The 13169-nt window shown below is 43.5% G+C and overlaps 1 long non-coding RNA gene across 1 annotated transcript; it reads left to right on the plus strand.

Annotated features, from left to right (window-relative positions):
* Positions 1–10302: 10302 nt before the first annotated feature.
* LOC147818605 (uncharacterized) lies at positions 10303–11681 on the plus strand. The gene is made up of 2 exons (XR_015437823.1): positions 10303–10649; positions 11479–11681. It is a non-coding gene; the product is annotated as an uncharacterized LOC147818605 (long non-coding RNA).
* Positions 11682–13169: the final 1488 nt, after the last annotated feature.

Consider the following 13169-nt stretch of genomic DNA (forward strand, 5'->3'; position numbering starts at 1 on the left):
GCAAATGATAAAACAAGTGTCACATTTGGACAATGCTGCGCCAGCTCTTGGCGACAGCCGCTACTTGTGTGTGCTTGCTCTCTCATGCTCAATTGGTTGCGTGAGACACTGATACACAGCGATCCGCCCTAATGGACTGTACTCTGCCGGGAGTCCTAATTCACAGAGAAAATGATCACCTGGCGGCACCCAGCTCCGAGCGAAGGGGAATGAATGAACAGATGTACGGGGGGGGGGGGGGGGGGGGGGGGGCGAGGTAGCATGTTAACACACACACACACACACACACACACACACTGCTATCGCGAGCCACAGCTGCAGCTCTGATCTCTCCCGGCCCTCAACATGCTCAGCTCCCTCAGCCCTCCTTTACAACGCCACCCCCCTCTCTCACCCTCTTACTCTATCCTCTCTTGCTCCCCCTCCCTCCCACTTACCCCTCTCTTCCCATTTCTCCATCCAAGTGCTTTGCATCGCTCAGCTCTCTCCGCTCTGTTCCCCTTCCTTAGAATAATGCACCGCTTGGCATTCTGTTTCTCCCTTCTTACAGTTTTCATTCTCTAATTCCCCCCTTTCCCTCCTCTATCTTCACCCGCTTCTCTTCTTCTCTGTCTCTTTGTCTCTGCCTCCTCTCCTCTGTATCTTTTCCTCCCTCCTCCTCTGTCCTCGAGTGGCCAGGAGAATGATTATGCGAAGCAGGACTCAGATCCATCAATGTGTCACCGGCTTGTTCCCCAAGTCCCCTCCAAGGGCCACCACCCCACCCCCTCTCCCCACGTCCCTCCTCTGGCCCTCCTCCGGCCCACCAACCAGTGATACATTAGCATGGCCGAGAACAGCGGCGAGACAAGGCACGCTTTCGCTGACAATAAGGATAATTGAAACTCGCCTTGATTTAACATTGTTCTTATTGGTTGTTGTCTCGCTGTAATGCAATGCCATATCTGAGATCAAGTGAGGACCGAAACAAAGGAAAGAAAAGAGAGAGAGAGGGAGTGTGAAACTGTCACATGACCTTGCCATTGAGACAGTTATATATCTGTGTGAAACAAAGGGCGAGTCAATGCTATTCTCAGCCTAAGGAAGAAGTCCATGTAGACACAAAAAAAAAGCAGCGTGGCCCAAAGCCAGGGACCTCCTACCTTTCTTCTGCTAGAATTTACTCTCACCTCACTCCGCCCTCAACTGGTTTGTGGGTGGCTGTTTGTGTGTGTGTGTGCGTGTGTGTGTGTGTGTGTGTGTGCGTGTGTGTGTGTGTGTGTGTGTGTGTGTGTGTGAGGAGGGAGATTCCCTTTATCTCTACCTTTGAGTGATGGCTCAGTCAAAACCCAGCAGTGCAGTAACATCATGAACACTCATTGTATCCTCAACAGTCTCTCTCTCGCCCTCTCTCAAACACATACACACACACACACACACACAAAGACAGACAGACACACACACACATACACACACATACACACACACACACACACACACACACACACTACCATCCGATGGCTGGATTTTTATTGAAAAATAAAATGGGGATGATTTTGTCAGCGTTACATGAGACAAGTTTATATTTAGATGTGTTCATCGATTTGCAGCTGACACACTACACTGGGGCTGTCTGCGGCCCATAACTCAGCCTGTGCCACTGAGATTGGCCAAATCCTGCTGCCACTAAATCATACAGCAGGGGAACGGCACAAGAGCACAGAAACAGGCCTGTGAATGATTCTGAATGGTTTATTTCAGCTACTTAAGGTGCGTTTAATACACTCTTAACATAAAAACCTAAAGTGATGTCACCTAGAGGAAGGTGAAGGGCTATTTGTAAATGTGAGGGAGGAGACAAGGCATACTCTGTATACATTAGTTATACTGTGTGTCATCATCTGAACCTATAACTGAGGCCTGAAGGTGTAAGCAGTATTCAGGCGTTGTAGCTGGTTAAGAAGGACTTTTAGAGATTGACGATGTCATTCTGTTGGTCAGTCCACAACTTTGGTCCAGACTGAAATATCTTAAAAACAAAAACATGAATTTACGTGAAATTTCACACAGATTTTTGATGCTTTTCAGACGATGTATCCTTATGACTTCACCTGGTTTTTCCTCAGGCGCCACCAGCAAGTTTAATGAATGTGAAATCATTGACTGGATTGCCATGCAGTTTGTACAGATATTAATGTCCACCTCAGCATGAATTGTCATAACTTTTATATGGATATTGGATGGATATTTGTCTCTGAATATGGAAAGCAAACACGCTTCACTTTTTCAGAAAGATGGATGAAAGAAACGCTGAATGAGAGCCAGGACGTGACATTATGTCTTCAGCTCTTTCAAATGAATGAATGTGTTTGTGGGTGGGAAGCTGGTGGGGGTTCGTGTCCTTGTCAGTCGGGTTGACAAAACTGTAAATATATTATCAACCACTGATGAAAATTATTTTACTGGCCGAACACATACAGAGTTACAGAGCACATGTTAATGTTTTGTAATGTTCTGTTCCTTCAGTGGACAAGTCTTTTTACTTCATATCACTGTATGTGAAGTGTTTTCAATCCTTGACTCGATTGAGGACCCACGTATGTCATGTTCCGTTGTGATGCAGAAAGTGTTGAGTCTGTTAGTCAATATGCCATGGATCTCTTATCAGCTCGGACTATGTGGTGTGTACAATCACCACACACCTTCGCTGGTGTTCTTTCTGTTTGATCTTTTTTGGTCACAGTTTGGATCTGGAATTATGCTTGGTTCAGTTTGAATCAGCTCTGACTCCTTGTGTCCCTTTCAGGTCGGCTCTCTTCTTAAAAATCAATTATGCACGTCAGGTACATTTAGTCCTCTAAAACACAGACTCTATACATACTCTATACTCTACATATACTGCAGACAGCCACTCCCCTGTGAATAGCACTTTAGACTTATTAGCATTTAAGTTGAAAGCTGCGACAGTATGTACTGTCCATTCACAGCTCAGCAGGCCTTCACCCCGATGGCAGATTCACTGAGCTTTTATAGTAGGTTCATCAAAGAGGCCCATAAACATAAAACTGATATGTGAGCAGATGGGTGGCATTCCATACAATATATCAGACATAAACCTCTGGATCACAGAGACAAGTGGTGCTAGTCTGAATGTATAGAAGAATAGGGAACAGAGGCAGCTGAGTTTTTCACACCTGATTCACTTTTGCATATGTTTACTGAGCAGAAAAGATGGATCCATTTATTAAAGTCAATATTCAGTATTTAATGTACCACAACTAAAACTCATTCCAAATGGTACAGATGGAAAAAAATAAACTTTCCTCTTTTGTACTGTCTGTGTTTGCTTCTTGGGTTGAAAATCATCTTTTTAAGGTTTTATAGATGTTACTGACGTAACATGAGATTCAGTTATTTAAGTAAACTGATGTTCAGTTTGCTGTGGTACACCAGCAGTGTGATAGAAACGCATATCATCATGAAACAGCATCTACAACATCGTTCCGGAGACAGGTGTTAAGAGATAGTGAGATATGTGGGGGGTGAACACCTGCGACAGGCTATAGTAGCTCACTCTTGCCAGTGCTGTTAACGATGTTACGCCAGGAATGCATGGCCTTTGTTGCGTGTCTGTGTCTGCTGCGTCGCTGCTACTGCTAGCTCTATTTGTCTACATAGAGTTTTCAGGCTACTAAAATGTTGGATTTATTTTCATTGTAAATTAATTTATTTTTGACAGAAATTGTCACTGAAATGCCACTGTCTACACATGCAGCTGCTAAAATGGTTAAAAATATAATGAATTTGTGTATTTAAAGTCTGTGACATATACAGATTCATCCTCAACATTGAAACTACAGTGTAAGGTGTTAGCTTTATGTAAAGTTGCTGCTATAACGTCAATATGACTATCTGTCTTTTCTCTGTCTGTTTTTGCTGGGAACTACACGCGACACATTGAAAATAGACGAGATGCTGAACGCAGGCAGGTTGTCAGTTCCAAACTGCGAACATGGGCTCTGAAATGAAAACAAACACGTGCTGCAGCCGCCATGCACAGGCCACACAGCCAGTGTGTTCCCAGTGTTAGGGTGTGTGTGTCCATATAGCGTTTTTTTTTCTGGTAGAAAAGTGCTCTGAAAAAAAGCAGCTGGTTGCAGCACCTTTTCTCGAGGAGGATGCGTGTGACAGCATACACTCTATCCTCATTAGGAACAGCTGAAAAAAAAATTCTATTTGAAAGCACGAAAGCACGCCCTTATTCTTTAAACTTTTCTGTAAAAGTGTGATTTTGTAGAGATTCTGAATTGTGTGTTTGTAGTAGGCATATGATGCTTGAAATTGACTTCCAAATGCCACACATGTCTGTACGTAGCCCCACTAATAAATAATAAAGCAGCCAACTACCCCGAGCAGGAATAGCTCTCCGTTGCTGCCTGTATATTGAATGGTGTGGCAAAGTGAGAATGGATAGCTCCATTTCAAAGAAGCTGTCTTTAACTTAACAATAAAGCATGTTTGCTGATGCTGCATCTCCGAACACTGAATATTAATTAGACAGTCTGGCCTGCACCATCACTGGCTTCAAAGCTAAAAGGACATCTCTTTTGAAGGGGCAATAAACAAAAGTGTTTAATTTTGCTTCAACCTTAAAGCACACGAGGTCACCGGCTGCTCTTCAGCGCATACGAAGGACAACATGAGCTGGATCCATGAGTCTGTTTTGTATTTTGTTTTTGTATCTTGCTACTTAACCAATTGAGTTGGTCATTGACCTCTGAGAGCATCTGCTTCCACTGGCTCCTGCTCCTCACCCAGTTTGATCCCCTTGTTCAGAAGGTGTACGGCTGGTCCAGGCACAATTAGTGCTGAAGCCAAATTGAAAGTCAAAGTCTTTTCATTAGATTGAAAACATCCTTGTATGGTGAAGCATCACCCAAAGTCATATATTTAACTTTCCTCTCTAGTGGCACTAATTAAAAATACAATCACACATCTCATTCTTTCTGTTAGCCTTCCTTCTTTCTGTGTGTTTTGTTTCTCCCTCATCTTTGTCTTCCGGCCTCCTCCCCTCCCTCTTTTCACATTTACCTTTTTTTTTTTTTCCTCCGGTCCCGCCACTGGCTTGGATCAGAGAGCTCTCTCTCCCAGATTAAAAAGTGTCTGCAGGATCTGTACACTGTATCCATTGCTTCTCCCCCGCCACCAGGTAATGCAGAAAAAGCATTCATCTCCGAGGCCATTTCACACGCCAGCTAAAGTAATGGTCCCCTGGGAACTTTAACTGCATCATAGGGAGGGGTAGGGGTGTGTGAGGTGGGGGGAACAGGAGGGAAAAAAGAAGGAAATATTTTGGTGTTTGGTGTTTGTGGTTGCAGTTTGTCTCTGACGCCACAGAGAGTTGGAAGCAGCTTATTGTTTTTTTTTGGCCTGCATCACAACCTTATTATTCTGTCTGCTCGCCGAGCTGGATCAGATGAGTGACTCTAAAGTGCCTGTTGACAACACTGTGGGACTCACACACACACACACACACACACACACACACACACACAGCACTGCAGGTATGACTGGAAAGAGGCAGGCAGGCATTGAGCAGGAATGCTTTTACACACACACACACACACACACACACACACACACACACTCAAGAATAAATTAAAAACACACACACACACACAAACACACAGAGTAAGCAAACACTTCATGGAGCATTTGTGTATTCGGAAATTAAAGATGTAATCTGATGCCACATGGCCTTTCACACTGACCCAATCACAGCAACAAATACTCCACAGAGGAGAAACACTCCCCTTTAAGCCCCTTCAAATTAAGATCTTCTCATGTCTTTTATTAGTTTTTGCATAGTTTACAAATGTCTTCCAGTAACAAACAGATACCACCAAGTGAATATATTCTACATGTATTTTCAACTTCAAGTTCATTAATCTCTTAATTCTCTAGTCTTCTCAACTGCTCAAAGCTCTTTACAGTATAAGACACATTCACTTTCACTCACCAAATTTTTCTATACATTCAGCAAGTTTCTATCACACACACACAGTCACATGTTGATGATACATCAGTGGCAATTAGGGCTTCAGTATCTTGCCAAGGACACTTTGACATGCGGACTGGAGGAGCCGGGGATCAAACCACTGACCCTCCATTTAGTGGATGACCCGCTCAACCTCCAGAACCACAGCCACAAAAATCCTTTGAAATGCTTCATGTGCATATAAATGTCTAAAAGTACATGTGCAATTCTGTTTTTGTTGTGGAGTAACTCTTACTTGTTGCATCTATTCACAGATTTTTTTAAATTTAAATGTACAAAAGCAAGGTGTAAACGCAAGCATCATCATCATCATCATCATCATCATCATCATCGTCATCATCATCCCAAAAACAACCCAGGGCAGAGTATGAAGAGCAAACATAGGCACTGCTAACATTTTAACTTTGACAATGTGTGAAAATGTTTAGACATTTATCTGCACAAGACACATTTAAAAAGCAAATGTTACAGATTAATACTTTAAATTGGTAATATACTGGTTGAATATTCAAGTTGAGTCGTGTATATATGTGTATATGTAATTGTTTTACATGCAAGTTAGGTGGTATTTGTTTGCGGATTGGACTGTATGCAAATGTAATGTAGCCCCTGTGACAAAATAAGGGTATTAAAATATAGTTATTTTTCTGAAGATGGAGTCCTGAAAACCCTAAGAAATGAAAGTGAAGGTAAAATTTGCTTGAATTAAGTGAAAAATCAAGATATTTCAGTTATAAACTAAGAATTGTAATGTGGGAATTCATAGTGTTAGGGCCGTTATTGATGGTAAGAGTTAAGTGTCGCGAGAGTACCTACATATACCAAATTCCCTGTTGTTTTGTTCTGTTGTTTGATTGGGTTAGACAGGTGGCCTGCCGGTGTCACCTGTGGTGATTGGCAGGGGGTGCGGAAGCAGAGGTCAGAGGGAGAAGGCAGGAGATACAGCCAAGAAAAGAAAAGAATTTCCCGTATCATTAGACCAATGTTTTGAGTCAATGTTATGTAACCTGAAGAAGCCGGAGCTGAACTCGACTGCACGTTTCCTCATTAAAAAAAAAAGAAGGTGTGTTTTGGTGTAACGTTAAGCTAAAAGTGAGTTGCAAGTCAGAGGACCGCGCCCCGGACCGAGAAGGACCGAGTGCACGTGAGGATGGAGAGTCACTGCTGCTGATGCCTGGTTTCCTTCATGGGCGTCTGCCGAGGAGAGGATTCTCCAGCTCAACTGTGAGTCTCTTCCTTGTGCGAGGAGAGGATTCTCACCCGAGCTTCTGTGAACCGCATTGTGCACCGCATTTTAAAAAAAAAATGTTATTTCTTCCACTTTATTGTGTGCGTCCGTGCACTGTTTATCAAGGCTTTATTTATTTAAAGGGGTCGAATTTGTGTCAAATCTTTGTTGTGTTGCCAAACTTGAGGTAAATATCCTTTTCCCATCATCAAGTTGTCTGGAGTCAGTTAATGAAAGTACAATAAGTTTATAGGCCCAAGTGGGGTTGCACAGCTCTCTGGTTATCATAGAGTAATATTAGTTCACTCAATACAGGTAAACCTCTGAGGTGGCTTCCTAATACAAAACGAACCTAAAAACACCCCATCAGTTAGCTTACAGCATCTGAGACGCACTGTAGAGCGGGGGGGGGGGTGCAACAGTAATACACTGTATATACTATATTCACATACAAGATTATGTGAAGATTATGTCTTCATATATCCAGAGAATGTATATATGTGATAATGTTGGCTACATGTCAAGATCACTCCTGATATAGGGACATACAGTATATGTCATATATTTCTTTGTGGGTGTATAGACGCCACCATTTACACATCATGTTTCATGAGTTTATCTTCAGCTCCAGTTAAAATATAATGTTGTCTCGGTTTAATCTGGAGCACTTGAGCTCTGAGAGCAATGCAAATCTTTGGTGTAAGCAAAGCAGCTGATAAAAAGGTGTGAGAAGAAAAACCATGAATAAAATAAAGAAGTGGGGAAAAAAAGGAGAAGATTAAGGGTAAAAGGACTAATTGGAGCAGTGGGATGCCTGTGAAGGAGCTAGAGCAGAAGAGTGAATAGTTTAAAGGTGTGATTTTGTCTTTTGCTCTGCTCTGTTTTACTGTTTTGAACATCATTAACAATCCAAAAGTGTGTGTGTGTGTGCGCTTGATGTCTGCACCAGTGTCACCAGTCTCTGCTGCGGTCCCAGGACAGATCATACACACAAGACACACACACACACACACACACACACACACACACACACACACACACACACGAGTGTAGACACACACTTTAGTCCCTGGAGCTCCCCGAGAAGCGGAGATTGCCTCTTTAAGGTGGAAATCAATATCCGTTCTTTCCCCATCTCTCCTCCCTTCCTGCTGTCCTCTCAATTCTCGCGTCCTCTCTCTCTCCATCTCCCTGTGTCTCTCAGCCGCCTCCTCCACAGATGCATCCGCCCCACCTGAGACTCTTCATCAGCTCGGAGACACACACAGAGTGAGCACCCTTCGGCCTGCTTCTCTTTATGCGGGACCCTCCACTCTCTGTCCGTCATGGCCGTCCATACATACACAGCACCACCTGTGATCCAGTCCCAGGCGTGGTCCCAGGGTGTGTGGGAGTTTATGCGGGTGTTTGGCAGAGGATGGCCTTGCTCCTCTTTATTTGGCAGTGCTAAAAATACAGTGGAAGGTGGGGGGGGGGGTTATGAACCTGAGGTGGTCAGGCTTAAGAAGGCTTCAGCTATACTTTCAAATTTCAAAGCTTATCAGCTTTGAAGGGCAGAATTTTACAGGGGCTGGAATTACACAGGAAGTGCTTGATTTCATTTTCATTAATTCACATGCAGTAAAAATACAAATTATTAACGATTGCAATATACATTTTAATTTAATTAATTTAAATGTCATAAAACACATGTTTGTGACTCAGTGCCAGTGGTTCCATACCCCTGACCTACAAAGCCACTCACACTGGCACATAACAGAGGAAACAACAAAGCACCTTTTGAAAAATGTTTTATTATATATTTTATGTTATATTCAATATACAACATTAACAGTAACTGCACAGAACTAATGATGGTGCACTGAACCTAAACAGGGTTCACTGCAGGAAGGCAACTAATAATATGGATGCGGTTTCTACCAGCAATGCAGCTGCAATCAGGGAAAAATGTGCTACTACTTCTACGTTCATAGGTACTTAATGAATTAGTGTGGTGTGACATTTTGGGAAATATGTCACATCATTTTTTGACTGTGAGTTGAGAAGATATGTATCCTTCTGTCAGTATGCCTTGTGCCTTATCCTAGGTAGTTTTCCAATTAATAATCATATGTAATTTAACCAGATAACAATTGTACAACTACACAAGCAGCTCTGTGAGGCTGTATGTACATATGCACAGTGGTGCCCTGAGCTAAATGCTAACATTAGCATGCAAACATGCACACTGTGAGAATATTTGCATGCTAATGATTAGCACGCAATGTTGCTTGTTTACCATCTTAGTTTAGTGTATTAGCATGCTGTCATTTGCAAATTAGCACTAAACCCAGCGTACAGCTGAGGCTGATGCACTGTATTGGACAAATTGAAATTCTGACCTGAAGAAGGCGCTGGATGAAAAATTAATGATAATCAAATACGATTCATCCTTAAGGGGACCCCCCCCAGGGTTGGGAACTGGTGCTCTGTGCTCTTGGCTAAGTGCAGCAAGCCCCTGGATTAAAAATTCATATTGTTGAGAAAGCAACTAAAGTTTTATGTCATACCATCCAAAATTTTAGGGCAAAAGGACTGAACTGTCATCTGTAATCAGACAACATGTATCAAAAATACTAATTTAATTGTTCAGGAGCTGAGCCCAGCAAAAGCAAGGTGGGCAGGGAGCGGCACGCTGCAGATAGACTGTAAGAACGGTAGATTGAGTATCATGAGGAGGGTCCAGGACAGTAATGTGACACACAGAAAAAAATAGATACATGAGAACAGAAGGGTAAATCGAGCTCAGACCAAATCAGTCAAACGGCAGAGAGAATGATTAAAAGTGACTGCATCACCGTCACCACCACCCCTCAGCCTTCCTCAACACCCCTCTGCCTCACCTCTCGATCTTCCCCGCCCTGTTCCTCCCACTTTCCCACCCACCCACTTTAACCCAGGCCCCCCCCCCCCCAGCAGCACTTGGGAGGCTATTTTTTGCCACGCTTCACTAAATAAGGCCGTGGAGCATGGCCGCGCGGGCGGGCTGGTGCAAGGGTGCACGGCTCGGGCTCTTACCTTGGTATAAAAACCCTGGGATGGTGGGGGTTTCCTCTGATCATGCTGAACCTCTCTCTTGCTCCCCCCCCCACCCCCTCACTCTGGTCTTGTTTGAGGTCGCTTTCGTCTATTTTTGACACTCGAATTGAAAAAAAAAAACAAAAATCAATTTACAAATGGTGTCTGTGAGCGGTGTCACTTGACCTTTTTATTTTTCTTTTTGGTGCCAACAATTTGATGTCTAATTGTTAAAATTTTCTTTGGAGGAATTGTTTTCACCGACTGCTGGACAACATCTCAGGAAAGTGGAATATGGGGGCAAAAGGACAAGAAAGACAGGACAGAGTAAGAGATCATTGAGTTTACTTTTAAAAGCTCCCAATTCTTCTGCTTGTTGTTACCTCCATATCTTTTCTTTTTCTCTCCTTTTTTAATCCAAATTTTTTTTTTTTACCTCCCGCCGTCTTTATCCTGCTTTTTTCTTTGCTTGCTTCATCACCCTTCCTTCTTTTCTTTACTTTCATTTTCCTATGCATTTTATCCTTTCCTCTTTAACCTCCTTCCTGTCTCAAATTCTCTTCACTTCCCTTCTCTACCTTCATTCCCTGTATTTGATTTTAATTCTTTCATCTACTTTATTCCTCTTGTTTTCCTCACCCACTGTCTCTCCGCACTCAATCCCTCAACCCCTCCCTCCCTGCGTCCCTCTTCCTGATTTGTCCTTCAGCTCTGTCAGCACTCACTATCTCGCTCCATCTCCTTCTCTGGCAGTCCGATCAGCTGTCTTCCGTCTAACTTTACATGGCCTGGTGTGGTGTGGAGGGGACGGGCAGCTGCCGGCTGACGCATTTCATTGCCCAGTCATCACTTCAACATCGAATCCTCTTAAACAAACCTTTATGCCTTTTTTTTTTTTTTTAATGGCCACTATGTTTTTTTGCTGTATTTTCTACCTGCACTGGGTCCTTTTTTTATTTTTTATTTTTTTATTTTTTTGCTTTTTTGATTAGCCTGTTTTTCCCCTCCTCCTTTCTCACCCCATCCAGCAAGAAAGAGAGGCATTGCACGTCCCGTGACCCTCTTCTTTTCTCTCCACTCTTTTCCCACTCCCTCCCTCCTCCCTCCTCCTCCTCTTTTCCTCTCCGCATCCTTAAACTCTCCATCGCTGATTCAGCTTCCAGGGAGGAGAGACTCTGCCTGCAGCGAGCGGCTTCACTCCGCATGGGCCACCATCCCTCTCTGGATCACCTCTACTACGGTAGGTGTGCAAGTGTCTCTCTGTGTGTTTAGTGTGTTTGTTTAAAAAAAAAAAAAAAAAGTGTTATTCTGAGTGTGCTTACTCACTGCTCATATATTTGCGAACGTGTACGTGTTTGTGTGTCAATGTGCTGTGTCCCGGCCACGTTTCTCTTATTCACACACACACACACACACACACACACACACACACACACACACACACACTACAGTTGACATGGAAAACAGACGGATTATGAGTTAGAGAGCTGGAAAGAGTCTTCTCATTTATTTATCACCTCACTGCTTGTTAGAGAAAGCTTTACAACCGCAGCTTGTGATTCACATATTGACTCAGACTCCACACACATTCACATGAGGTTAAAAGGTCAGGGGTTATCTCTGCGGTGTTACACACCCTGAGTGTTTTCTAATCAGCTGATATTCAGTGGAAATCATTTTGAATAAAAATGTTAAGTGGCTCGCGGGAAACTACGCAGCGAATTTACACAGTGGTTGAGCGCAAGTAAAGCAAACAAACTTAAGTCGTTGCCAACTTCCTTTGTATTCAGTCCGTATTTTCAGTCTATATACGTGAAACAAATTCTATATATTCATATTAGATGCAGTTGTTGTGGGGTTTTTTTATATTTCATTGCATGTGTCCCACCAAATGTAAAATCTTTGCAAATGGCGGCGGCAGAACAGGGTGCCAACACACACGCCGTCGAACCGGCGCTGTCCTGCTCAGGGTGCTATATTTGAATGCAGGACAGGAGAGGTTCACCAGTAGAAACGTTACGAGTGTGTTCTAATGTGCCCCAGTGTTAAGCTCAGCGTCCATGCGGCCACCCATCCCAGCTGGGCCTCAGCTCTATCTATCTATAGACGGGACACACATGTGTCACTCTCCAGAGAGAGAGAGCGAGAGAGGAAGAAAGAGGGAGAGGTTTAAAGTGGAAGCAAGCTTCTAAAAGTGTCGTGCATGTGCTCCCATCCCTCTGTCTCTTGCTTCCCTCTCTCTCCCTCTCTCTCTTGCTATCCAGGCTAATTTTACCCAGTTAGCAGATACCAGGGAGATCAGTGGTGGTCAGCTGTCTGTCAAGCGTCCGGGGCCCTGACAGGCTTCATGGTGAATTGCTGGAGGTGTTGGGTGTCCCGGCCCGGCCCTGCAGGAGACAGCCTGCATTTAGTTGTAGCGGTTATAGTAGACACGCAGCTGTTTGAAGAGAATCTGTCTGTCCTGTCTGGCAAGCAGTCTCCCAGTGGGTGTGAAACTTAGCTTTATACAGTGTAAGCTTAAATGCAATGCGAATGTTGAGAGTATACAGAAAAGAATGAGGAAGATTTATATTGTTTTCTGTGTCCGACTGATTCATTAGGATCAAAAACGCCTTTCATTACTACACTCTGTTGTAAGGATTACAGAAGTCATGCCAGACGTTGGCAAATTCCATCCATTTCCTGCGAAGCCGGTTATCTCAGTGCAATGCGGGTGGATATTACACACTGCCCTTATCTTGCAATCTACCGCAGTTGTCTATTTCCCTCTGGAGAATTGTAATTCCTGCCTGGAATACTGTGAAGACGGTGGAGCGGAGGCCGGAGTGGATAGGCAGCTTAATTCTT

The sequence above is a fragment of the Seriola lalandi genome, unplaced genomic scaffold, assembly GCF_002814215.2.
Source record: "Seriola lalandi dorsalis isolate HSWRI2012SDOR001 ecotype SW California unplaced genomic scaffold, Sedor1 jcf7180002054554, whole genome shotgun sequence".
NCBI lineage: Eukaryota > Metazoa > Chordata > Actinopteri > Carangiformes > Carangidae > Seriola > Seriola lalandi.